Here is a 26,849-nt window from a genome sequence, read left to right as displayed (position 1 = left end):
TACCGCTATACAGTTATTGCCTGGCTGTTATTTTGAAACGAGACACACTGCATTTGAAAACTAAGCCACTTTGAATCGAGGATCCGTGACCCGCTGCTTTAATACTGCTTTGAAACTCTGACACGTGCTTCGAGGAGCCCAACCGTAGCATTAACAGTTCTTGCAGCACCTGCATCAGGCGGTCTTCTTGAACGTAGCGTGATGTCGCACGTTTTTTTTTTTCCTCCCCGAAAAGCTTCGCTGGCACCTAGCACGCATCCGTTAGAGCGTGGCAGAGACTTAACAAACTGTGTCCAATTATCTGTCAGGTGCCTGGCATGTGGCAGTGCCATCTTTACGCTGATGTCTTAACACAGGATCTTGATAAATGAAATACGGGAAAGTGCGCGAGACAGAAAGAGCTCTGATAAATACTGAAGGATTCTTAAAGCCGTCAATTAGTCGGGGTAAATGATCCATCTTAAAGATGAATGCGCGGCGCGACGTGGAAATCCATCAGCATCTGTCGCACGGAGGCAGATAATTGCATTAGCCTTTGAGTGGCTCTAGCCGCCTCCAGCTTGGGCGAATCCTGCCCCGTGAAATAATGAATCAAAGCAGAGTGAGTTTGTCAGGTGCGCGAAGGCTTGGGCTGCGCTGGATTTGTGTACCGTGGGGCTTCCTCTGCTACCCTGAGCGTTTGAGTGTGACAACAGCAGATGTGTTTTTTTTCATTTCCCCCACCCTCCACCTCCCTCATACCGTCTTTTGTTTGTCCTTGACGGCTGAAGGACTCCCTCTGTCCAGCCAGTAACTACTCTCAGACACTCCTGTCCTCAAAGACAGCATTTCCTGACAGCTACAAGCAGGAGAAGAAAAACGCCAGGCCTGTCTACCATGTCTCCCCTGCCAGTCTTTGGTATTCATAAGCCTAATACAGGCCTGTGCTCAGCTTCAGAAACGCTTCCATCGGCTGTAGCTCAAATGCAACTTACTTATAAAGTGTTTATGAAGTTAAGGTGGTCCACTACATTAGTAGTTACACATGAATAACATATGCAACAACAATGAAACTACTAATGATTTAGTCACGGTTACAGATGGATTACAGAAGTACCCCTCATGTAATTACACAAGGGTGATATCATAAATGTAATTACATTTGTAATCAAACTGGGACAGCAGTTTTTTTTTTCAGAAGCAGTAAAAGGAAGTCTGTAATAAATACATTAAGGCATTATTTACGCCGTATCTGCCAGCTTTCCTACATTCAGCTGGCGTTTATGTAGCTAGTGCTGTGACACTGTAACCAGTTCCAGCTTTAAACCAGTCTGTAATGTGACGGAACAGCAGACGCCCCCTCATATTAACATGTAACTGTTATAACATTAATTATATGTGTTGTATTAAACCCCAAAGCAACGTCTATGTTACCACTGCGTTATTACACAGTAACTACATAGTAATTACACAGGAACTGTCGACTTATTTGAAAGTGTAACACTGCACTGCAGGAAAGCCCCTTTATAAAAGATACACATGTGTAATGACATGAGGCAAAACTGAAATGGCTAAACTTGTGTAATTACATAGGCTGTCCTTCTGTAATCCATCTGTAACAATGACAATCTTCAGTAGTTACAGTGTTGTTGCATATGTTATTCATGTGTAACTACACAGTTATTAGAGACACTTAATATAAAGCGGGACCATTAAGGCTTTAGCTCTGAGATTTGAATATTTGCCAATGAATAAATTGTACATTTCCCAGTACTATAGTCACCGACTAGATCAGTACCCCCCACCCACCCACACCCCCCAAATCTAAACTTCAAGGGGCAATGCCCCACCAATCCTAGCACACATTTTGAAAAATGCCGGGGTAGTGAAACTGGATAGTTTGAAAACAGTGAAAAAAAGTGTAACTGCATGACATGGAAAACAAACAAATAAACAAAAGAAAAAACAAAAAATTCATTATTATATTATTTATTTATGTAGGACACAGGGCTAATTTAATGAGGAATGACTAAAGAAAACTACACTGATGTTTCATCCGTTCACTCTTTTTCCTGGTCTTTCTGTGTTTGTCGTTTTCTTTTGACATGTTGGCTCCTCCCCTGTCTTCACCTGTTCTTTGTCTCCCAGCCCCGCCCTCTCATTAGTCTCAGGTTTCTGTTAGTATTTATACCCCTGTGTTTGCTCAGTCCCTTTGTCTTGCGTTTTGTCTCTTTATATCCTGTTGATGTTGCTTGTTTCCCCTTGTTGGTTTTGTTTCTTATTTAGTTCTTGTTTGCTTTGTTTTGCCTTGTAATGGGTTTATCTGTTCCACTCACCTCTGTCCCGGTGTTTGTGAACTCGAACTTGCATCCTGCCCCAATGCCTCCTCCATTAAAACTGTAGATTGGATAACTGCTAATAGGCTAAAAGCTACACACACTGAGTTGCACTGTGGTGGGTTTCACCTGTAGCCAATATCTGTAGAGCCCCAATTTCCCGCTTATATGATCTGCTTGTAACACTGATTTGTCTGGCCGTTTATGATAGGAAATGAAAGATATCAAGGTTGAATGTAATTTACGTTGAATCACTTAGACCTCGAGCCACGTGGCTCTCAGGGCCGTATTAGGTTAATGAATTTAAGTTATACTTATTAGTCCCATAAACAGGGAAATTTTGCCTCTGCATTTAACCCATCCATGAAGTGAAACACCACATACACACTAGGGGGCAGTGAGCAAACTCTCCCGGAGTGGTGGGCAGCCCTGTCCACAGCACCCGGGGAGCAGTTGGGGGTTAGGTGTCTTGCATGTACTGTCAGCTCTGGGGATCGAACCAGTAACCTTCTGGGCACAGGGCCAGTTCCCTAACTCCAGCCCACAACTGCCCCTATGTTCTGTTATTCTTCAGTGGTGCAGACTCGAAAGACCGGTTACAGTTTCCTTTCCCATCTGCTGTGCTGCAGCACCAGAAATAACTAAAGAATACTACACTGTGAAAAACGCACTGGTGGGTTTCACCTGTAGCCAAAACCTGTAGAGCCCTTTCACAATGCATGTCATGCAAAGGGTTCTCTGAGTGTTCACGGTTCTATATAGAACTATCTTTTTTAAGAGTGTAGAGAACAGAGATTTTGGCTGTCACTCCAACACCAATCAGTCAACTTTACTCGCGCCGTTATACGTTTTATCATCTATACTTAGCAGAGCATCGGTTAGTTGAACTGAACCTGTAGTACCTGAACCTGTAGAACCTGTAGAACCTGAACCTGGGGTGTTTGGATCTCCTTTACTAAGCTAATGCAGGTAGGAGAGATGAGTAGCTAGCATTAGCTTCGCTAGCAGGCTACAGCTCTAAGCACCATAGACCAAGTTTAATGTGCCCTTTTAACACCTGCCCTTTGACTTCGCCTCCTCGGATTTGAGTCATCATCATCTAACCTTGCATCAGTAAAGCTTACTGCGAATCAAACGTCGAATGTTCAGCATGCTAGCTAAGCTAATGCCCACCAGCTATGGTCTCATTGGTGTTTATTGAATGATGGATTTAAAATCGTGTACTGCTTTGATTAATTTGGCATCCATGTGAGTGAAATAGACTTAATTGATTGTTTTTAGGTTTGAAGTCATGCAGCAGGATGCAGTGGCACAATATAAAGCTAAACGCACAACCAGTCAGTGAATAGCAACATTGTTCCATCATCCTGCTGGATGGTTCTGTGGCCCCAAGCATGGCTAGCTAACCATGTCAGAAAGCCATGCCAAGCCCAGTTTTTAAATGCTCCCATTTGAACCATGTTGGTTTCCCTGCAGTGACCCGCCGTCCTTCAAGACGTGTGGAAGACAAGCATCAGGACTGTTCTCTGTACTCTCACCCAGGTGGTTGAACGAACCCCTGCTGGCTGTCTGAAAGGACCGGCCGTTTTTGGTCCGTTTATGAAGAGGAACCAGAGAGTGGATCACCTGTCCTGTGGAAAGTCTCAGTATCAGCGAGCGCGCTCGGTGCAGGAAGACAGAACCACTCTCGTAATCAATCAAAGAGTTTATTAAGTCTTCTGCACAAAGAAAGAAGACTACAGCTTCAGACACCACAAAACAAGTTTAACGTCAGCTTTCTTCCCTCTAAGACCTGCCCTGACTTCATCTCCTCAGATTTGAGTCATTATCATTGAAACTTGCATCAGTAAAACTTTTTGTGAATCAAAACTCAAATGTCCTACGGTAAGCAGACCTGGCATCATGCTAGCTAATGTCGAAAAACCATGCCGATCCCAGTTTTTAAACATTCCCGTTTGAACTGTGTTTGTGTGGAAATGCCTCCCTGTGGTCATTCCCTGTGTTTCCCTGCAGTGGAAAAGCCTCAGTTTGCTTTGACATGTAAATGATTTCTATACAAAAATCGCATGTGTGGTTGATCCATCCCAAAAGCACAAGTGCACTAGTTCTGTAAAGATTTCATGATTATGCAAAGTTTCACGGTTCCAGCTTGAAAACTGTGACCTGTGAAAATGGTAACTAATGGTAATACAAAGAAGGCGGCTTTGTCAATCCAACATACTGAAGGCAGCATGGAGCTTCTTTTAAGCAGTGATAGGAAACACTGTAGCACACAGAGCTCTCCGACTCCACATGCTGATCCGTTTTTACTGACCAATGTAGACATGCAAGCTCACTAAATACTCTGGAGATTAATCAGTTTAGCCTTGGGTTCACTACCCAACTTTCAAAGTCTGAACAGATTTTAAAGACGGGGAATCTCTTTTCTTTTCTGAGCGACTGAAACATTGGGGGTCCACATTAAATGATTAGGGATCACACACTACTCAACTTTTCAGCTGCTGCTGAACTGAACAGAGCTCACTGAACTCTCGTGAACTCATGCAAAGTCTTGTGTTCTCCTGTTACTAGGAGACACAAATAAGCAGATTGTTGTCTAAGCCGTTTGTGCAGATGCAGTAAAGAAGCAGCAGGTAAACATGTTTAAGTGAGACTCATGGATTTAAAAATGTGATCAGGTATTTTTTTAGAGTTTTAAATGTACATAAACTTGACTGTGCCCTAAACTCAGCTCGTTAAAAAGTTTCTCTCCACATGTGAAAGACTTTTCACCATCTTTCTTTGTTTACTTGCTGTATTTCCTTCTTTCCTGCTCTCAGTTTTCATTGGTTGTTGCAGGAATACCCTAAATTTCCTTCGGGATCAATAAAGTATCTATCTATCTATCTATCTATCTATCTATCTATCTATCTATCTATCTATCTATCTATCTATCTATCTATCTATCTATCTGTCTATCTATCTATCTATCTATCTATCTATCTATCTATCTATCTATCTATTTTGCTTAGAATCAGGTTACAAAACAAGTTTCATGTTTGATAAACTCCAACTGCTCCGAAATGCAATCAGGAGGCCAAAAAATCGGAGTCTGTGCCCTTCAGACGCGACTCGACTCTCGACTCTCTCTACAACTGTTGACTCCAACTGACTCAAAAATCTGCAGACTAAAGCCAACTGGAACAGACTTGGCCAGACTGAGAATCAGGGTTAAAATCGGCAGCGCAATCCCGGCTTTAAACAGACAAACACAACGTCTTTGAGCGCATCACTGACAGAACATTGAGACTGACGAGGTGAATAGCTTAGTCAAGCACAACCAGTGTGCAAACCTGTACATACAGTATATTTGGCTGTTTTATCTTTTACCTTTTTGTATTTGGAGTTGTGTTTATTTTTATTGGACATGGATTGTGAGCCGTCATCGCATGCCTTGGCGTAGTGCCCGACCTGCTTTGCCATTACGTTTTTAGGCCAAAGGCATAATGTGGCTCATTTATGCGTCTTTCTCTCGTAACTGAAAGATAAAAGACCATTTTTATTATTAGAGGCAAGTCATTCCGAATCCCTTTGAAGTGTGCTAATTCAACATGGACGTAACCTAAGGCACCTTTGTTGGAGATTACTCAGCGATAAAACAGCATCTTTTGAATGCCTGCACAGGACAAGCCCAATCCAACCTGGTAGTGTGCAGAGAATCTTTACTTTTAGCGCTCAGGATAGTGGTTATCCTTTAAAAGAAAGACAGAAAAAAATGGTGAGAAAGCCAGACTGCAAGGGGCTTGACAGATGCTAATGGCTTCAAAAAAGGATAAGTGTTTTTGTGCTGCTGTTTTTAGATGTCTCAGAGAATACATTTTCATATATTTTAAAGCTGCAATCCGAGCTTTGTAAATTTGGTTTTGTTTCCATCAAAGGTATTTACTGCTTATTCTTGAAGATAATCTTGTTTATGCCAACCTCAAAGAAGATAAGGTCATAATCTCACAGATGTATCATTTGTCAAGTGCGTTGTGGGCTAAAATGAAAGGGGATTTGGACTCCAAAGATGACAAGCAATAGAAAAAATAATTCAGAAGCCTACAGCATCAACTGTTTATGCTACTGGCATTTCAGTCTTGCATTCAGAGGTTCTCCATGTCTTGAACCCTCAAGGACCAGCAATGGCAAACAGTCAGCAGGGTGCCGACTGATATATGCTTGCTCTCTGGGAAATCACCATCCCCCTTTTTCTTCTGAAATGATTCTTCGTTCTGTTTGGCTTTAGTGGTCAAAACATTTCAGGTTGGTAGGCAGGTTGTAAGAAAACCTGTCAATGCTTGGAGCCCCAGAGATTTGGGTGCCCCCTACTGGCCAGTAGTAGTAATCACATTCTCTTGGGCCTCCTTTCCACTAGAGGGTTGACCACTTCTGAGCACAGACAGTGGCATTTTCTCAGGGACATGGTTCTACATGGAATGCTTGCAAACTGCGGTGAGTGTGGTTTTCATGGAATGGTTAGCTAACTGTGCTCAGGCCATAGAGCAGTTTGGTGGGATGACATTATCACAGAGTTATTTGCTGATTGCTTCTACATTTACAAAGCCTTAGCGCCCCCTAATGTTACATTATTTATAAACCAAAAACATCAAATAGGCCCAGTTTGCTTGCACGGTCACCAAATAAATTTAGTTAGTGTACAATTTTCATTCCACCATTCAATAAATGTCAAGCCATCAATCTAGAAACAATTGTTAAATGTTAAACAGTGCTGCCAACTAGGTGTACTGATGCCATATGATAATGGCTCAAATCTGAGGAAGCGAGGTCCAGCGGTTGGTGCTGGAGTGACAGAAGGACGAAATTAAACTTATCCTTTCGCTTAGTTGATGGCAGTTAGCTTAACTAACTAACTACAGATTCGAATATCGTCACACACACCGCAATACAGGTTTAGTTCCGACATGGAGGCGATCTGCTTTTAAATCAAATCAATCAAATCAACGGATGTTGTCACAAAGCAGCTTTACAGAATTTCGGAAAAAGACAAAGTTTCAACAGAACTGTAAGAATGTACAGAAACCCCCCAGTGGGCAAGCCAGGGGCAACAGTGGCAAGGAGAACCTCCCTCAGAACTGAGGAAGAAACCTTGGGAGGAACCAGGCTCACCAGGGGGGACCCATCCTCCTCTGGTCAAACTACCTGCAAATGATTATATTACTAATATTAATAGCAGTAATATTGGTAGTAGGAATAACTAGGAGTCTATGAGAACATCAGCGTAGGGTGGGCAGCTCGTCCAAGGCAGGTGGTGGCAGCTGGGGCGTGGGCAGCTGGTCTGAAGTGGGTAGCAGGAGGGCTCGGCAGTCGGTCGTCCTTCAGTGTCCGGCCGGACATGTGGGTGATTGCATACTCGGAAAGAAAGCAGGTAAATGGAATTAGTTTTATTCTGTCTGTTTGTACATAAACAGGGAATGTAAACATTTACAGAGTGTGGCTTTTATGAGTATAGATGCTAAAAACTCAAAAGTAAACTCTGTTGTCAGTGACAGGAAATCAAACCTGTTCTGTGGTGTTTAGGTTATAGCCTGCTTGGCTAAGCTAAAGCTAGCGTAGCTAGCAGGCTAAAATTGCCACCGACCCACCACAATACAGGCTTAGTTCCAACTAACTAATGCTCGAGAAACTCATGTTCAGAGGATAAAGGCTGATTCCTGAGAGCACAGAATTGAGAGACTGCTTTTCAAGTGACAGTAAGAGTCAAGTGTGTTCTGTGCTTTGTGTAGCTATTAGCCTGTTCGCTGTTGCTGAGACACTCCTGTATTTTTTCTTTGTTTCTTTCTGGTTCTGGTTTAGCGGCGCAGCAGATAAATAAAGACAGCTTAACCAGTTTCACAAGCCCACGCGGCCAAGGAACAGCGCAATAAAGCCGTGGGAACTATTCGGCTCTTGGGTGGAAAAGAGACTTTTGTCTGTAAGATAAGACGATCCTTTATTAGTCCCACAACGGGGAAATTCACAGTGCTACAGCAGCAAAGGGAGAGCAACGTACTCAAGAAAAAGAGAAGAAGCAACAAGAAGAGAATTAACAAGCATGCAATTGGCTTCGTTAAGTACTTAACAAGGTTTTTACAGTTTGTTGCTTGTTACTATATAAACAATATATATTAAAACTAAACATAAAGAAAGATAAAAGATATCAACTCTATCCTTCACAAAAAACTAACAAAATAAAGAATTATAAATAAATAAAAAAGAGCTAATATATTTACAATCTAAGGATATTTTGCCTGAAATTCACATGGAGTTTTGCACATGAGGTACTTTTATGTCACACGTGAGACGGTGAGGAGTTAAAATATAAACCATTATAAACAGAAAGCTCAGAGTATTTACACTATAGAGATATTTTAAATATATTTCACATGGAGTGTTGATTATATTGCACACGGGAAAAGATGATAAAATCACAGTATGTTCTGTAGGGGTGTGGGGTCTAGTGGGGGGTGGAGGAGGCTCGACTGGGAGTAGTGCTGGTTGTACAGTCTAACAGCAGTAGGAAGGAAGCGTTCCTTCACACTTGGGATGAAGCAGCCTTTCACTGAAGGAGCTGCCCAGTGATGTCACAGCCTCAGTGCCACTGGCCTGTAGCTGCTGAGGTCCTTTGGTTGCTGGATCTTCAGGACCGGTACCACACAAGACGTTTTCCACAGTTGTCGAACCTTCTTGAGCTTCAGGCTCTTATCGGACATGTGTTCAACTATCCCACACAGCTGATCTGCGCAGGACTAAGGGAGCCTGGTGCTGATGCCATCTGGACCCACAGCTTTCCTCACTCTGATCTTTCTGAGCTCCTTTCTCACCTGGGCTGTTGTAAGGCACAGATTGGAGCAAGGGGGCTGGTTGCTGGAGGGTGCAGGTAGGGGGGGTTGAGTTGACAGCAAAGAGATCATTGGTGGGTGGCTGTGAGCTGAGAGTTGTGAATAGGGAGGTAATTGAGGGAGAGGGGGCAAGGCAGTGCCCTAAGAGACCAGAAGACGGGAGCTGCAGTAGAGGTAACTGTGTTTGGGGGTGGTGGTGAGCAATCAAATTTATTGAAAAACAGATTGAGATCATTCACCAATTTTTGGTCCCCTACAGCCTGGGGGTCAGGTTCCTTGTGTCCAGAGATTGTTTTTTTAAACCTTACCAGACCCCACTGATGTTGTTATTCTGCAGCTATTCCTCTATCTTCTACCTGTAGTTGGCCCTTCCCTCCCTGATTTTCCTTCTCAGTTTCCTCTGTACAGTCACCTGGATCCGAAGGCCCTCTTTTTCTCCTTCAGGAGAGCCTTTATATCAGGGTTAATCCATGATTTGTTGTTGGGGAAGCACTGAACAGTTTTGGTGGGTTCACTGTTTTCCACACAAAAGTTTACATAGTCCATTATGCAGTCGATGTCCTCCTCATAAGGGTCACACAGTTCCTCCCACACAGTTGTTTCAAAACAGTTCTTCAAAACCTCTTCATTCTCCCTGGACCATTTCTTCACTGTGCTGGTGACTGCTGGCTCCCTATGTACAAGTGGTTTGTACACAGGCAGAAGATGGACTGGCTTATGCTCTGATCTTCCAAGGGGAGGCGAGATGAGTTATGCCTCCTTGGTGTTGGCATAAAACCAATCCAGTATTTTATTTTCTCTGGTGTGACAGGTTACATACTGTGTGAAGTTGGTCAGAGTGGATGAGATGGAGAGATGTGGTTAAAGTCTGCAGAGATGAGTGTAAGTGCCTGTGGGTGCTGTGTCTGCAGTCTGCTCACAGCTGTGTTAGAAGAGGGGGGGACATATGTAGCTATCATGATAACATGTGAGAATTCCCTAGGTACATATATCGGCCTCATGCTAACAGATAACAGTTCAACGTCCTTTCAGCAGATTTGCTTGTTGATGGTGATGCGCCCAAAGTTACACCATCTATCATTCACAAATACTGCCAGCCCTCCTCCGTTCCTCTTACCACTGTCCAATGTCCTGTCTGTCTGTGAGCCGTCAGCTCATCCATCTTATTGGGAAGAGATCTTACATTTCCCATGATGGCTGAGGGAAGAACAGGTCTATAACATTTACATTTTCGGCATTTGGCTGACGCTCTTATCCAGAGCAACTTATAATTTGATCATTTTACACAAGTTAGGAGTCTTGCCCAAGGACTCTGATTGGTATAGTGTAGGGTGCTTACCCAGGTGGGGATTGAACTCCAGTCTACAGCGTAGAAGGCAGAGGTGTTACCCACTACACTAACCAACCACTGACCATATCTATAACATCTTCTAGCACGTCGCATAACTCTGGCACGACTCCCCCGTATCGTTCTCTTCAGCTCACGGGGGATATCGGGTCTCTCATGCGGCAGCACCGCTGTGTTGTGTAGCGCTAACAGCTGATCCCTATTGTAAACAATAGGGCTCCACATGGGATCTCCAGAATTGGATATGACCAGAGATAAAAGTAAAGGAAGCACCAGGACTAACGCTATAAGTTCGGTGTAACTAGCTAGCCAGTCAAGTCAAGAAAGCAACCATGAATCTTGTTTCATATCGAAGCCCTAAACAAGAAAAAAACTTGAGAAAGGAAATCCAGTTTTGCCAAAATTCCAGATTGTTTTTCACGATGAGAAGTAAATGGCTTGTTCTTGAGGAGGTACTGGCCACAACTACTAGGTCATCAAGAAATTGCACCTATGCTAAAGTTTCCTCTGAGCCTTGGAATAACGAAATGATTTTTGACTGTTGTGTTGCTTGGTGACCATAGCCAATGGCTAGTAAACCACATTGCATTGTGGAAGAACAGTTCATTCCTGTTAAACACCTTGGGCCAGTTTCCCAGACATGAATGTGGGTAAAGGATAGTGGCACTAAGGGTCTGTATGTGGGCTCACACTTTAGTTCTCCACTCTGATACCTGAATAAGCCATAGTAGTTACTGAATAGTTCATAGCACTTAATAGCAGTTATTGAATAATTCATAACAGGTACCAAAGTATTGATAGAACATACTGGATAATTCACTGTAGGTACAGAAAAATGTTTAATAGCTAAGTAGTTCTTAGCAGATATTGGATAATTCATTGTAGATGCTGAAAAATCCATAGAAGTTAATAAAAATAAATAGAAATTAATAGGAGTTACTGAATATTTCTTTGCAACTACTGAAAAATTCAGCGTAGATACCGAATAACCCATAGCCAGTACTGAATAATTTCTAGTGGTTACTAAATAATTAATAGCGCTTACTGAATCATCGATAGTTACTGAATAATTCATAATAGTTACTGAGTAGTTTGCATTAGATACTGAATATTTTTGCAGTAGCTACTGAATTCTCAGTAGATACTGAATACTTTGTAGCAGTTACTGAATTATTTCCCGCAGCTATTTAAAAAGGTATAGTACTTACAGAAAGTTATGAATATTGCTGAATGACAAGCCTAATAAGGGGTTAACTGTAGTGAAATCACAGTAACAGAAGGCTTATTGTACATTGTTGCTTTGATCTTTGAGGCCACAGAAGTGACCGAGTGTGTGAAGGACGCTGGTTTAGTTTGGACTGGTTGTTCTTCATGACTCTAGCTTGTGTTTCTTTCCTCGGATGAGCAGTGTATTGATCAGAGGCTGCCACCACACTGATTAGATGCTTCCCAATGACTCTCTCTCTCTCTCTCTCTCTGCCCAGCTGCCCTATCAATCTCAACCTCCACCCTGAATTTCCATACATATGAAGAGATCAGCTGACATCCTGCATTAGCAAACAAACATTGCTGGACTCACAAGGAGATAAAGAGGAGAAAGGGTGGGCTTTATCAACATTAAGAAGACTGATGCCCATGATCCTGATTCTAACCCTTAGGTATCACAGTTATGGCCAACGATAAAAGTCACAGGCTATATTTTATGAATGTCATGAACTATTTCTGACTTGTAGCTCATTGAAACAAGTTGAGAAATTGTGTTGAAAGTGCAGATTCCAAGCGTTCAATCTCTACCAGTTTGCATTTGTGAGTACAAGAGATGTTTTATTATGACTTGAATGTGATGCATTTTTTTGTTGTGCACAGTCTGGTTTTGAAAAATAGGAAAAAGCAAAGCATCTCTCACAGTTTACTCATGTCTTTGAATTCAAAACAAACAGTAAAAGTCTGCAGTGTGCACTCAAACCTGTATATATATATATATAAATATACACAGCTCAAAAAAATAAAGGGAACACTTAAACAACACAATATAACTCCAAGTAGATCAAACTTCTGTGAAATCAAACTGTCCACTTAGGAAGCAACACTGACAATCAATTTCACAGCTGTTGTGTAAATGGAACAGACAACAGGTGGAAATTACTGGCAATTAGCAAGACACACTCAGTAAAGGAGTGGTTCTGCAGGTGGGACCACAGACCACTTCTCAGTACCTTTCTGCTTTCTGGCTGATGTTTTGGTCACTTTTGAATGTTGGTGGTGCTTTCACACTCGTGGTAGCAGGAGACAGACTCTACAACCCACACCAGTGGCTCAGGTAGTGCAGCTCATCCAGGATGGCACATCAATTCGAGCTGTGGCAAGAAGGTTTGCTGTGTCTGTCAGCGTAGTGTCCAGAGGCTGGAGGCGCTACCAGGAGACAGGCCAGTACACCAGGAGACGTGGAGGAGGCCGTAGGAGGGCAACAACCCAGCAGCATGACCGCTACCTCTGCCTTTGTGCAAGGAGGAACAGGAGGAGCTGCCAGAGCCCTGCAGAATGACCTCCAGCAGGCCACAAATGTGCATGTGTCTGCACAAACGGTTAGAAACCGACTCCATGAGGATGGTATGAGGGCCCGACGTCCACAGATGGGGGTTGTGCTCACAGCCCAACACAGTGCAGGACGCTTGGCATTTGCCAGAGAACACCAGGATTGGCAAATTCGCCACTGGTGCCCTGTGATCTTCACAGATGAAAGCAGGTTCACACTGAGCAGATGTGACAGACGTGACAGAGTCTGGAGACGCCGTGGAGAGCGATCTGCTGCCTGCAACATCCTTCAGCATGACCGGTTTGGCAGTGGGTCAGTAATGGTGTGGGGTGGCATTTCTTTGGAGGGCCGCACAGCCCTTCATGTCCTCGCCAGAGGTAGCCTGACTACCATTAGGTACCGAGATGAGATCCTCAGACCCCTTGTGAGACCATATGCTGGTGTGGTTGGCCCTGGGTTCCTCCTAATGCAGGACAATGCTAGACCTCATGTGGCTGGAGTGTGTCAGCAGTTCCTGCAAGATGAAGGCATTGAAGCTATGGACCGGCCCGCCCATTCCCCAGACCTGAATCCGATTGATTAGAATAAAGCTAATTCCGTCTACCTGCTTTCTTTCCGAGTATACAATCACCCACATGTCTGGCTGGACACTGAAGGACGACCGACTGCCGAGCCCTCCTGCTACCCACTTCAGACCAGCTGCCCACGCCCCATCTGCCACCACCTGCCTTGGACGAGCTGCTCACCCTACACTGATGTTCTCATAGACTCCCAGCTATTCCTAATACCAATATTACTGCTATTAATATTAGTAATATAATCACTTGTAGGTAGTTTGACCAGTGGAGGGTGGGTCCCCCCTGGTGAGCCTGGTTCCTTTCTTCCTCAGTTCTGAGGGAGGTTCTCCTTGCCACTGTTGCCCCTGGCTTGCCCACCAGGGGGATTCTGTACATTCTTACAGTCCTGTTGAAACTTTGTCTTTTCTGAAATTCTGTAAAGCTGCTTTGTGACAACATCCGTTGTAAAAGCGCTACAAATAAATTTGATTTGATTTGATTTGATTTGAGCACATCTGGGACATCATGTCTCACTCAATCCACGTTGCACCACAGACTGTCCAGGATTTGGCGGATGCTTTAGTCCATGTCTGGGAGGAGATCCCTCAGGAGACCATCCACCACCTCATCAGGAGCTGCCCAGGCGTTGTAGGGAGGTCATACAGGCACGTGGAGGCCGGACACAACACTGAGCCTCATTTTGACTTGTTTTAAGGACATTACATCAAAGTTGGATCAGCCTGTCGTGTGTTTTTCCACTTTAATTTTGTGTGTGACTCCAAATCCAGGCCAAATCCATTGGTTAATAAATTTGATTTACATTGATGATGTTTGTGATTTTGTTGTCAGCACATTCAACTTTGTACAGAACAAAGTCTTCAATGAGAATATTTCATTCATTCAGATCTAGGATGTGTTATTGGAGTGTTCCCTTTATTTTTTGAGCAGTGTGTGTGTGTGTGTGTGTGTGTGTGTGTGTGTGTGTATGTATATATATATATATATATATATAATTACAAGGTTGTTGTTGTTGTTGGAACTAAACCTTGTATCTCCAAAATAGTAACTTTACAGAAGAAGGAAAAAACCTACATTACTTTTAATGTAAGTCAATGGAACCAGACTTTTTTCTGAGCAATTGGGCCGTTTCTTTTGGCCCATTTATCATAAACGTTTGACATGAGTATAAAGGACGAAATGTATTTTCAAATCATGTAAAAAACGAGAAAACAACAAAAATGGAGATACAAGGTTCTGTTCTGACAGCAGCGATATGTAATGTATATATAATTAATTATTTAGTGTTGAATAGTGGAACCAAAGATCCAGCTCCTCACAGACTGCATCCGGCACTTATTATTGTCTATCTGGCACCTCGTTCACATACTGAATACTTCAGCACTGAAGACCCAGAACATTCTGACCACTCACAGATGAAGCAAATAACGATGATTATGTCATAACAACGGCACTGTCACTCATCTGGTGAGTGCCTCATTGGATCCGAACTCTATTTCCCAGAATCCTATGGGGGATCACATGACTCCTCACATGACTGGGTGCACCTATCAGCGCTCTCATTCACCGGATTACTGATGTGAGACACCTGTGGTGTTGAGCATGTGGCTGACATAGTTTAGTATATTAGCCCGGGCTTTAGACTAGAAAGTTGTGAGGTATTGAATCCGTCTTGTGGTCTCCTAAGCGTTTATTCTGACTTATGTTCCTGTGTATGACCATTGCTTTGTTTTCTGACGTTGCCCTGCCAATCGGATTGTTTACCTGGTTACTGCTTCTTGGATTTTTGACGCTTGCCTGTGTTTGGACCAAGTTTTTGCCCCTTCCTTTTTGGACTATTTGCCTGGTGGTATGTGTGTGTGTTTTTGTTTATCTTCTGCCTTATCGGTTTGACCCATGTCCAATCTGAATGTCTCAGAACAGACAAGTCTCCTTGTGTAAAAATGGTCAAATTGTAAGTCGCTCTGGATAAGACCATAGGCCAAATGCCATAACTGTAAATGTAAATACTAGAGGGCACCTTCAGAGGTCTTGTAGAGTCCAGGCCTCGGCGGGTCAGAGCTATTTTGATGGCACATGGAGGGCCAACAGCATATTAGGTAGTCAATGTTTTGGCTCATTAGTTATTCAACTTATATATATTACATTTTTACATAATTTGAAAGTGCCTGCTACAAAAATTAAATAACACAGCAATATAAATAGTCTGATATGGCTGGTTTAATAAAATAAACAGTTTTACACTATTTAACTCATTACCTCCTCCTCTAACTTAATTTATCAAAGGGATGAGGTATCGTTCTGATAGCCAGGATATAAAATATGTAAAAGGTAAGTAAAATGTGGCATGCTGTATAATCATGTGCCCTTTCACTTTCAACTCTGTTTTCAGACGCTTGCGGTTAAAGGGAGAAAAAGAGGCTTGACCGTTAGAATCACAATCCAGCTTCGTGGTCAATAAACAGGCGTAGGTCGAATCCAAAACAGACGTCAAACTCGGAAAGACAAATATATCAGAGGGCAGCGAGTCCATAAAGGGTCAGGCAAAAGGCAGAGTCGAAAAACAGGGAAAATATGGTCATACGCAGGAACGATAATGCTCACAGAAAAAACACTCGAGAGATAAAACACCTCAAAACTAGTCTACGCTAAAGCCTGGGCCTATATACTAACCCACATGGGTTATAAGACGGCAAGACAGGTGTACAGAGTTGGTGTTCCGGTGACGGTGAGCTCTGCTTGGAGCACGAGGGAAGGTCAGGAGTCATGCGAGTCCAAGTGTCTCTCAGAGCCGGTAGGATGTGTGACCTCCTCGTTAGTTGTAAGGTCCAGCGTTATGGAGAAACCTCACACTGAGCTGGGTGTTGATGCACTGGTGATTTGTTTTCTGTACTCTGGAGTTGTAGGAATGTCAGCCTGGACTGGGCATCTTTTGCCCAATATGGGACAGCTAGTCAGAACAGAGGTCATTTCCAGCCTGTCTAATTCTAAGAGATAAAGAGGGGACATGTGAAAATGAATGTTCACTGTTTTTGGTGCATAAAACCACAAGTGGACTTGAAGGCAAAGAAGAATACAGCATACCAGCTCTCAGTGCAGCAAATTTAGATGCACGGTCTCAGACTTCTAAGGGTTAATGAGCTCATTCTGCATTCGGGGTTCAGCCGTTCGTGGGAGCGTGTTTAGAGTGGGATTTGATGGTCAGTATTTGTTGGGAATGAGGGGTTAGCTGTGTTGTCTCTGGTGCTGGTGGGAGTTAGTCTGCTGCTCTGGGCTACATGGCACTGGAGTGTGTGTGAGGTCCATATGGTGGTTGCTGAGAGACACGGAGAGTGTGTGTAAGTGAGGGAGAGAGGTGTGTGGATAAGTGTGACTGTGTGTGTGTGTGTGTGTGTGTGTGTGTGTGTGTGTGTGTGTGTGTGTGTTTGTGTGTGTGTGTGAGAGAGAGAGAGAGAGAGAGAGAGAGAGAGAGTGATGGGGGCACTGCGACCTAGTCTAATGAAACAGGCCTTGACGTGGACCCGTGCTGAATCATTGGATGACTCAGATGTGACCCGTCCAGTGAGAGACTCGGGTAGAGTATATGGAGCCATACGACCACTCGTAATCCCCCCCAGGTCAACTCTATTAACCTCTATCATATACAGTCCAAAATCCATCCTTTATTTATTTAATTTTCCAGTAAAATACAAGTTGTTTTTCTCATTGCCTAATTTATAATTTATTTCCCAACACCTAATTGTAAGATCACATTTGTCAGTATTATATGTCCACTCTTTGTCTTTATAGTGTCCATTGTAAAGGAGAACTGAATGGTTTGAAGTGACCGGCCTGCTGTCTCGGCCGTCTCGGCAGTGCTGAGCAATGGTTCTCCAATCTCTGTTCAATAAAAGAGCATTCACCTTTAGAGTACAATGTTTAGCACATCTTCTACATTTTAGTATTTACTGTGTCCACTCTTTGCCTTTATTCCAGCTTCCGTTCTTTCCAGGAGCCTCACTTTCAGCTCCTCAAAGAACCTGCAGACTCGCCTCCAAAGCTCAGTCTGAGAAGCTGGTTTATTTTCTGGAGTAATCAAACCCATTCAGTGGTGCTGAGGTCTGGACTCTATGGTGGTCAGTCCATCGTTCAGCTTCTTTGTTTGATGTGTCCGTCTCCTTTTCTCAGTGAGGTTCTTCTCGATCCGCTACACATCCTTTCAGACCCACAGCTCTGAGTGGTCTCCTCACAGTGGAAGGACGGACAGAAACGCCTGTGGATGTTTTCAGATCTGAAGCAGCTTGATCTTCTCCTCTCTCTCAGAGATCAAAGCTTTCAGTGCTGTTTATCTGATGGGGGCAGTTTTGGTGCCTATCAGCTCTTCCAGGTGGTTGTTAGGAGGCCCATTTTCTCTGTAGCTTTTAATCAGTTTTTATCTTCAGTTTTGGAAGCTCCAGTTGATTATTGTATATCTAATCTCTTGAAAATGAATAACTGAATGGCTTCTTTATCTGAAAAGTGATATCCTACACACTTAAAGATGGTTCTTCAAAGGCTCTTTAGTATAGAACCAATCAAATCTGATGGGGGCAGTTTTGGGGTCTACCAGGTAGCTTTCAATAATTCTTTGAATTCGTTTTGGAAACACTTTCACAATTTTTCCCTGAAAAATAAATTACTTATTTTGAATAGACACTTTGACTAATATTTTATGGTTAGTGTGATGAATGGTTAAGGAGAGGATTTAAAATGTGCATATGAACATGTCAATTTTGCTGTGTTTCCATAAACACTAATCTGAATGAAGGAATTGGGTAGGAACACCTCGAGCTTTCCAGTTGGCAGAAGAAATGACAGCACAACAGAAGAGGCAGTCAAGTCAGTCAACTCACAGAAGAGGTAATGTTTTTCCAGCCTGCAGTAGCTTTATGAAGCAACATATACCAACCCACATCTCTTTCTTTCTGTTTAACTCGGGTATCTGTGACATGGAGATGGACAGACGATGTTTAGAACACAGACAAAGACACCAAGGTGAACTGCTGTTCCTCTAAAAAAAAAAAACCTTTAAGCTCGGCTATAGAAAAAGTTGCCAGCTCAAACTGCCATGTCATATTTGCTGAATGAAAGAGTTCTGCATTATGATTCTTTCTTTTGAAACTATTTTCACCTCAAGTTGAAAGCAAGGTGTACCGGCACAAGCAGAACCGTTGACGAGACAGAGCGCAGCCTGGGAGGAGTTTCAGAGACCAGCTATGGCTTTTAGACGGTGGAAACTGAAGCCATTGCCTGTTTCTACTCTGTAACGCCACCAAACTGTACTGGTCAATAACACGGTGCATAGTCTTAAACTGATAAGATCGGTGAGGCCTGGCTGATACATTAAGCATTTTTCACGTTAGTAATGAAATATTAATTTCATTCACACCATAACGTGGTTATGGTATAAAACACAAAGCAGAAATATTCAGGGAGAACACAAAAAGGGCTCAAAGTACTGAAGCCTTGTTTCAACTGTGGTCCCTAAGGGAAAGAAATCAAACCAAAGGCACCGGATGTAATATACCAAGCATATTTTAAATCACTATAAATAGCAGTGTGATATTTTGAAGTCAAGAACAAAGTGACATGATTAAAACATGCTATTATGAAATGCGTTTTCCTCCTTTTTTAAATAACTGCTTCAGTTGGACCAGTTTGGTGTGGAGGAACCTTTCAACCAACTTAAAGCTGATTCCATAAAGTTCTTATCATATACCTAAAATAATCTCTACTCACTTTGCTTTAAAACAAGGAGGAACATCTGTAGACCTTCCACCAGTAAAATAAGTGTGAACAGTTATCAGTGACATTATAGATGCTGTAGTGTGTAAAACTCACCTATCATCTGTTGGAGCTTCCACTAGAGGTCCAGACTGCCTCTTGATGCAACATCAGCACAAGAACTTTGAGTTGCATAAAATGGGTTTCCATGGAGCAGCTGAACACAAGCCTAAGATCACAATGTGCAATCTGGGATTGGTGGATGCCAGGAGAACATTATCTACCTGAATGCACAGTGCCAACAGTAAAGTTTGGTGGAGGAGGGATAATGATCTGGGGCTGATTTTTGGGGTTTTGGGCTCCTTACTTCCAGTGAAGGCTGATGTTAATGCTACAGGATAAAGACAATTATTTGTTTCCAGCTTTACAACCGGCCATTAGGGGTGTACTTTGTGTACTTCTGGCGCCGGTCCCAAGCCCGCATAAATGGTGAGGGTTGCGTCAGGAAGTGCATCCGGCGTAAAACTTCCAAAACTATCATGCGGATCAGAAATATGATTGCCATACCGGATCTGTCGAGGCCCGGGTTAACAACGACCGCCTCCGGTGCTGTTGACCAGCAGGGTGCCAGTGGAAATTGAACTACTGTAGGTCGAAGACCATCAAAGAGGAGAGGAGGAAGGCAGGTTAGAAAGCAGCGAGAGAAAAGGAAAGGCAGGAGTGTGGAGGTTAGAGGACTCTGAACATAGGGACAATGACTGGTAAAGGCAGAGAGCTTGCAGACATGATGGAGAGAAGGAAGGTAGATATTCTGTGTGTCCAGGAGACCAGATGGAAAGGAAGCAAGGCCAGGAACATTGGAGGTGGATTCAAACTGTTCTGTCATGGTGTAGAGAGGAAGAGAAATGGAGTAGGGATAATCCTAAAGGAACAGCTTGGGAAAAGTGTTCTGGATGTAAAGAGAGTGTCAGACAGGATCATGAGCCTGAAGTTGGAGGTTGATGGTGTAATTTTGAATGTGGTCAGTTCATATGCACCACAGGTTGGTTGTCAGTTAGAGGAGAAAGAGGAATTTTGGAGTAAGATGGATGAAGTGGTAGATGGTGTCCCTAGAGAGGAGAGATTAGTGATTGGTGCAGACTTCAATGGACATGTTGGTGAAGGGAACAGAGGGGATGAAGAGGTGCTGGGTATGTATGATGTGAAAGACAGAAATGCGGAAGGTCAGATGGTTGTAGATTTTGCAAAGAGAATGGAAATGGCTGTGGTGAACACGTATTTTCAGAAGAGGGAAGAACACAGGGTGACATACAAGAGTGGAGGGAGGTGCACACAGGTGGATTATATCCTTAGCAGGAGATGCCACCTAAAGGAGATTGGAGATTGTAAAGTGGTACCAGGGGAAAGTGTAGCAAGGCAGCATAGGGTGGTTGTCTGTAGAATGAGATTAGAAACAAAGAAGAGGAAGGGAGTGAAGACAGAGGCGAAGATTAGATGGTGGAAGCTGAAGGAGGAGGATGGTTGCAGGCAGTTCAGGGAAAAATTGCAACAGGCCCTTGGGGGCAGTGAGGAGCTACCTGAGGACTGGGAAACTACAGCTAAGGTGGTGAGAGAAACTGGCAGGAATGTGTTGGGTGTTTCGTCTGGTCAGAGGAAAGAAGACAAGGAAAGTTGGTGGTGGAATGAAGAAGTCCAGGAGAGTATTCAGAAGAAGAAGGCAGCTAAGGAAAAAGTGGGATAACCAGAGAGATGAAGGAATTAGGCAGGAGTGCTGTGAGGCTAGTCGCATAGCGAAAAGAATGGTGGCAAAGGCAAAGGCTCAGGCCTATGATGAGCTGTATGAGAAGTAAAGAAGGAGTAAAGGACTTGTATCGCTTGGCTAAACAGAGAGATAGAGCTGGAAAGGATGTACAGCAGGTTAGGCTGATAAAGGATAGAGAGGGAAATGTACTAGTGAGTGAACAGAGAGTGTTGAGTAGATGGAAGGAGTACTTTGAAGAACTAATGAATGAGGAAAACGAGAGAGAGAGGAGGACAACGGGGGGAGAGATAGTGGATCAGGAAGTGCAGAGAATTGGTAAGGTGGAAGTGAGGGCAGCTTTAAAAAGGATGAAGAATGGAAAGGCAGTTGGTCCAGATGACATACCTGTGGAGGTATGGAGATGTTTAGGAGAGAAGGCAGTGGACTTTTTAACCAGGTTGTTTAACAAAATCCTGGAGAGTGAGAGGACGCCTGATGAGTGGAGAAGCAGTGTACTGGTCCCCATTTTTAAGAACAAGGGTGATGTGCAGAGCTGCAGTAACTACAGAGGTATAAAGTTGATGAGCCACACCATGAAGGTATGGGAAAGAGTTGTTGAAGTAAGGCGAGAGGTTCAGATCAGTGAGCAGCAGTTTGGTTTCAGTACCACAGATGCAGTTTTTGTGTTGAGAGTGTTGGTAGAGAAGTACAGAGAAGGTCAGAAGGAGCTGCATTGTGTCTTTGTGGATCTAGAGAAGGCAGATGATAGGGTGCCAAGAGAGGAACTGTGGTACTGTATGAGGAATTCAGGTGTAGCTGAAAAGTATGTTAGGGTGGTGCAGGACATGTATGAGGATAGTGAGACCGGGGTGAGGTGTGCAGTTGGAGTGACAAATGGTTTCAAGGTGAAGGTGGGGTTACATCAGGGATCAGCTTTGAGCACCTTCTTGTTTGCAATGGTGATGGAAAGGTTGACAGATGAGGTCAGGCAGGAGACTCCATGGACCATGATGTTTGCAGATGACATTGTAATCTGTGGTGAGAGTAGAGAGCAGGTGATAGAGAATCTGGAGAGGTGGAGGTTTGCACTGGAGAGGAGAGGAATGAAGGTCAGTAGAGACAAGACGGAATACATGTGTGTGAATGAGAGGGAGGCAGGTGGAAAGGTGAAGATGCAAGGAGTAGAGGTCGTAAAGGTGGATGACTTCAAATATCTTGGGTCAACCATCCAGAGCAATGGACAGTGTAGAAAAGAGGTGAAGAGGGTGCAGGCAGGATGGAGTGGGTGGAGATGGGTGTCAGGGCTGATGTGTGACAGAAGGATAGCAGCAAGAGTGAAAGGGAAGGTCTACAAGACAGTAGTGCGTCCTGCTATGATGTCTGGTTTGGAGACTGTGGCTCTGTCTAAAAGACAGGAGGCTGAGCTGGAGGTGGCGGAGATGAAGATGTTGAGATTTTCGTTGTGAGTGACAAGATTAGAAATGAGCAGATCAGAGGGACGGTGAAGGTGGAGCAGTTTGGAGATAAAGCCAGAGAGGCCAGGTTGAGATGATTTGGACATGTGTTGAGGAGGAATAGTGGATATATTGGGCAAAGAATGTTGGAGATGGAGCTGCCGGGCAGAAGGAGAAGAGGTAGACCTCAGAGAAGGTTTATGGATGTAGTGAAGGTGGACATGGAGATGGTTGGTGTGAAAGTAGAGGAGGCAATGGATGGAGCAGGTTAGCAGAGTCAGCTAGCATTTACTATTTTCCCATGTTTCTGTACATGATCTAAATCTATTATACTACAAATGCAAATTTTTGGACTTTAAAGCAGAGACACTGTATGAAAGCTCCAGCAGTGTCTGATCCACTCATACCAGCACAACACACATGAACACGCCACCACGTCAGTGTCACTGCAGTGCTGAGAATGATCCACCCAAATAGTGCCTTCTCTATGGGGGGTCTGACCACTGAAGAACAGGGTAACAAAGTATGCACAGAAACAGGTGGACTACAGTCTGTAACTGTAGAACTACATAGAGGTCCTATATGGTCAGTGACGTTGATAAAGTGGACAATGTGCGTAGATATAAGGAGGTGACGTGGCCTGTTATTATACTGTATATTATTATATGTATAGATGTTGCTGTTACAAGAAAACTGTAACCATATAGTTGTTTCTTTATTAATTCATTAATTTATTAATTAATGTTTATCCTATTTGAAAACACCACATGCTCTCGTCGTATTACATCATATTTCATGTTGAACAGACCAATAAAAATGTTATAATAAGCATTTTGTCTTCTGTATGGTCCAAAAAAAACATTTACACTTAAACTGAGGGTGAGGAAGGAAATGCATATAATTATAATTGAATATGGAAAAATATATCATGATAGTGTTTTCGGCCGCATGGCTTGGCTTGCAATCGATTTCTTCGCCTAAGCAGCTGATTGCCTTTATTTCAGGCTTGTCCTCATGCGACTCAGGATATTGGGGATGGAGCTGTTGTAGCGGTGGGTCAGTGGGGGGTTCTGCAGGTGCAGCCGGCCGTAATTGAAGCAGGGGCTAATGGGGAGGGGCTGGCATGCAGAATGAGGGCTGTGTGTGTCTCCGGAGGGTGTTATACAGCCTAATTCCCACCAGGCTCTGCTTAGCCCCTGTCCTCAGCACTGCCTGCCTATTAAAAGCCGCTCCAGCAGCTGTGGGGAGTCTTGCCTCATTACTGAAGCTGGACGAAGTCGCAGAGCGAAAGTTCTCTTAATTCCCTTGTTTCCCTCTCCGTCCCCTGCCGCTGAAGGAAATTTCGTCTGTAATGCGATCGTACCTGTGGCGCGCTTTGGCTGTAGAAGTGAGAGTCAAGCCAATAAAGTGAATTTGAGTTTGATTCTTATTACAGTCCATCAGTCAGGCCACATATTTCAATCTATGAAACGTGAAGCATCAATTTAACAGAATGGTTCAGCAGAAATTTAGGCTTTCATGGTTTTCCACTCGTCCTAGATGCAGTTGATCAACCAAGACGTGTTTGGTGTCCACGTTTTGCGTCTTTAGGTTAGAACTGAAGCTCTTCTAAAGCTAATAAACACTGGAAGTCATTAGTCACCAAAACCGTTAATAAAAATCTCTAAAATCTTTGTGTTTGTTTCAAATAAGCAATAAGCTGCCTAAACTATTTAAAAATATATAACATCGCACCTCTAAGGGGCAGTCATGGGCTGGAGGTTAGGGAACCAGCCTTGTGACCGGAAGGTCGCTGGTTCAATTCCCTGAGCCGACAGCATATGATTGAGGTGCCCCTGAGCAAGACACCTAACCCCCAACTGCTCCCTGGGTGCTGTGGATAGGGCTGCCCACCGCTCCAGGCAAGTGTCTCACTGCCCCCTAGTGTGTGTCTTCACTAGTGTGTATGTGGTGTTTCACTGCATGGATGGGTTAGACTACGGAGGTGAAATTTCCCCATTTTGGGACTAATATGGGCCTGTCAATCTTAAACTTGGAACTACAATCCACATAACGTCCCGCTTTCTGGTACTATTGCACCTTCAGACTCTAGAAGGCTGTAGCACAGGGGCTTGCTGTAAAAAAGTCACTACACTGATACGCAGCCTTAGCACAGCAATACCAAAGACTAAGACTACTGTAAGAAACCATATCAAATAACAATAAACCTGCAAAACTGCAAAAACAGAGCAGTGGCATCTACAGGGAGTCTGGCATGTTACCACCAATTTTCCTACTGATGCAGACACATGCAGTCTAGCAAAAGAGACATTCAGTAAAGTTACCATGCCAAATTTCAGAAACCTCCAAGAAGTGAATCTGAGGTCAGTGCTGCTTGCCTTATCTCCATCAACGTTGTGCTCAGTTACTGCCATGCCATGTGTGGCTAAGAGGACTGAGGCTGAAGTTGGCCTCCTATTCGCCAGCTTCTTGTTTCAATGTGCAGCAGTTACTTTGTGATGGCTCAAGTATTTACACCTCCAGAACTTCCTTTCACTGGATGCTTTTGTTTTTCACACCATTCTGTGTAAAGTCTGGTGTGTTGTGCATAAAAATCTCGGAAGATCAGCAGGTTCTGAAATACTCACACCACCCCGGTTGGCACCAACAATCATTCCACGGTCAAAGCCAATCGGATCAAAATTTCTCTCATACTGATGTTTGATCCGAACTTTAAGCTCTTGACCCACATCTGTGTAATTTAGTGCACCGTTCTGAGACCAGACAGAGCAGGTGTACAGGTTTTCCTAATAGTGGCCAGTAAGAATGTATATGCATGGCTGTGACTACCATCAGGAGACTGAGGCCAGTAGTTTTAGAAGTGGTTTGTGTGTTAAACAGTGTGGAAACAGTGATGAGGTTACCCAGTCAGCAGTGACTGGTTCTCAGCTGATCCCACAAGAGGTGTGGACTGGCCAGAGACTTAACTGCCCACTACGTTTATCTCTGTATGAGACGCTATGCTACCCAAAGTAACTTTGACTTCTTGACATGGTCAGGTACACATACTATAGGCTAACCTAGAACAAAGCTATGACATAAATGAGAGTTTATGAGGGTAATTAACAGATTTTGCTTTTGTTTTTAAACACCTCAGTGTCACTGCTGGACTGAGAATAGTCCACCAACCAAGAATATCAAGCCAACAGCATCCTGTGACCACTGATGAAGGACTAGAGGATGACCAACACAAACTGCAGCAGCAGATGAGCTGTCGTCTCTGACTTTACATCTACAAGGTAGGAGCGTCTAATAGAGTGGACAGTGAGTGGACACAGTGTTTAAAAACTCCAGCAGCACCGCTGTGTCCGATCCACTGATCCACTGTGTCTGATCACTGGTGACTTCATCTTCATATCACTGAAGAATTAGGGGGGGGTGATAATAAATAACTGCCCCCCTCTTTGAAGGCGTATGATCCCTAAATGTAACTAAAGCCCAGCAGTGAGGAGCTGAACTTCCCCCTCGCCTACAGAGCGGGGCTAGCAACTGTTAATGAAGTGATGCTCTTTATTTGAGGGTCTCATTTCAGAGGGAAGATCTCAACCACTGCCCCTCGTTACTCAGTTCCAAGGGGCAAGATGATGCTCAAAAACAAGGGGGACAGGTAAGCATAAGACATGAGATTTGGCATTACTGTCTAATATATTCCAGATCTTGACAATGCAACATAAGACAATCAGTATTATTCGGCTCATCTGTGAGTGGTCATAATGTTTTGGTTCATCATCTCATATCATTTTCTTAGTATCTGAAGGTTCTTTGGACTTTCAAATAGTTCTTCAGCCTCTCATGTACAAGCTCTTTTAGGACTTTCTTTATGGAGCCAAATTATGGTTTTTCTCCGAACAGTCCTTTTTGGCACCTATTTTAAGAGTGAACGCCTTGAACTACTTCAGAAATGGAACAGAAACTCCATTCCATCCCATCAGCAAAGTTGAAGAATTTGAAATATATCCCTAAAATATTTAAAACGCTCTTTCTTACCCCACAGTCGTTCTCAATTCTATATTTAACCACCCCGTTTGTTTGAGCACTGCGAGACATGGATACATCTTTGTATCCCAGAAACATCTCGGTCCAGACAGTTTGATGAACGGTGCGCCGCCTGATGTCTTTAACTTCTTGAAATATTCAATTACGTCTTCAGAGTGTCCTGGAAGTAAGCAGAGGCTCCGAATGAACCTTTCTCTCTGTTCCAGAGAAGAATTCGCCTAACGTTTTTATCTGTGCTTACTG

This window comes from Pygocentrus nattereri, chromosome 3, assembly GCF_015220715.1.
Source record: "Pygocentrus nattereri isolate fPygNat1 chromosome 3, fPygNat1.pri, whole genome shotgun sequence".
NCBI classification, from domain to species: Eukaryota; Metazoa; Chordata; class Actinopteri; order Characiformes; family Serrasalmidae; genus Pygocentrus; species Pygocentrus nattereri.
Note: the sequence above shows the minus strand (reverse complement) of the source record.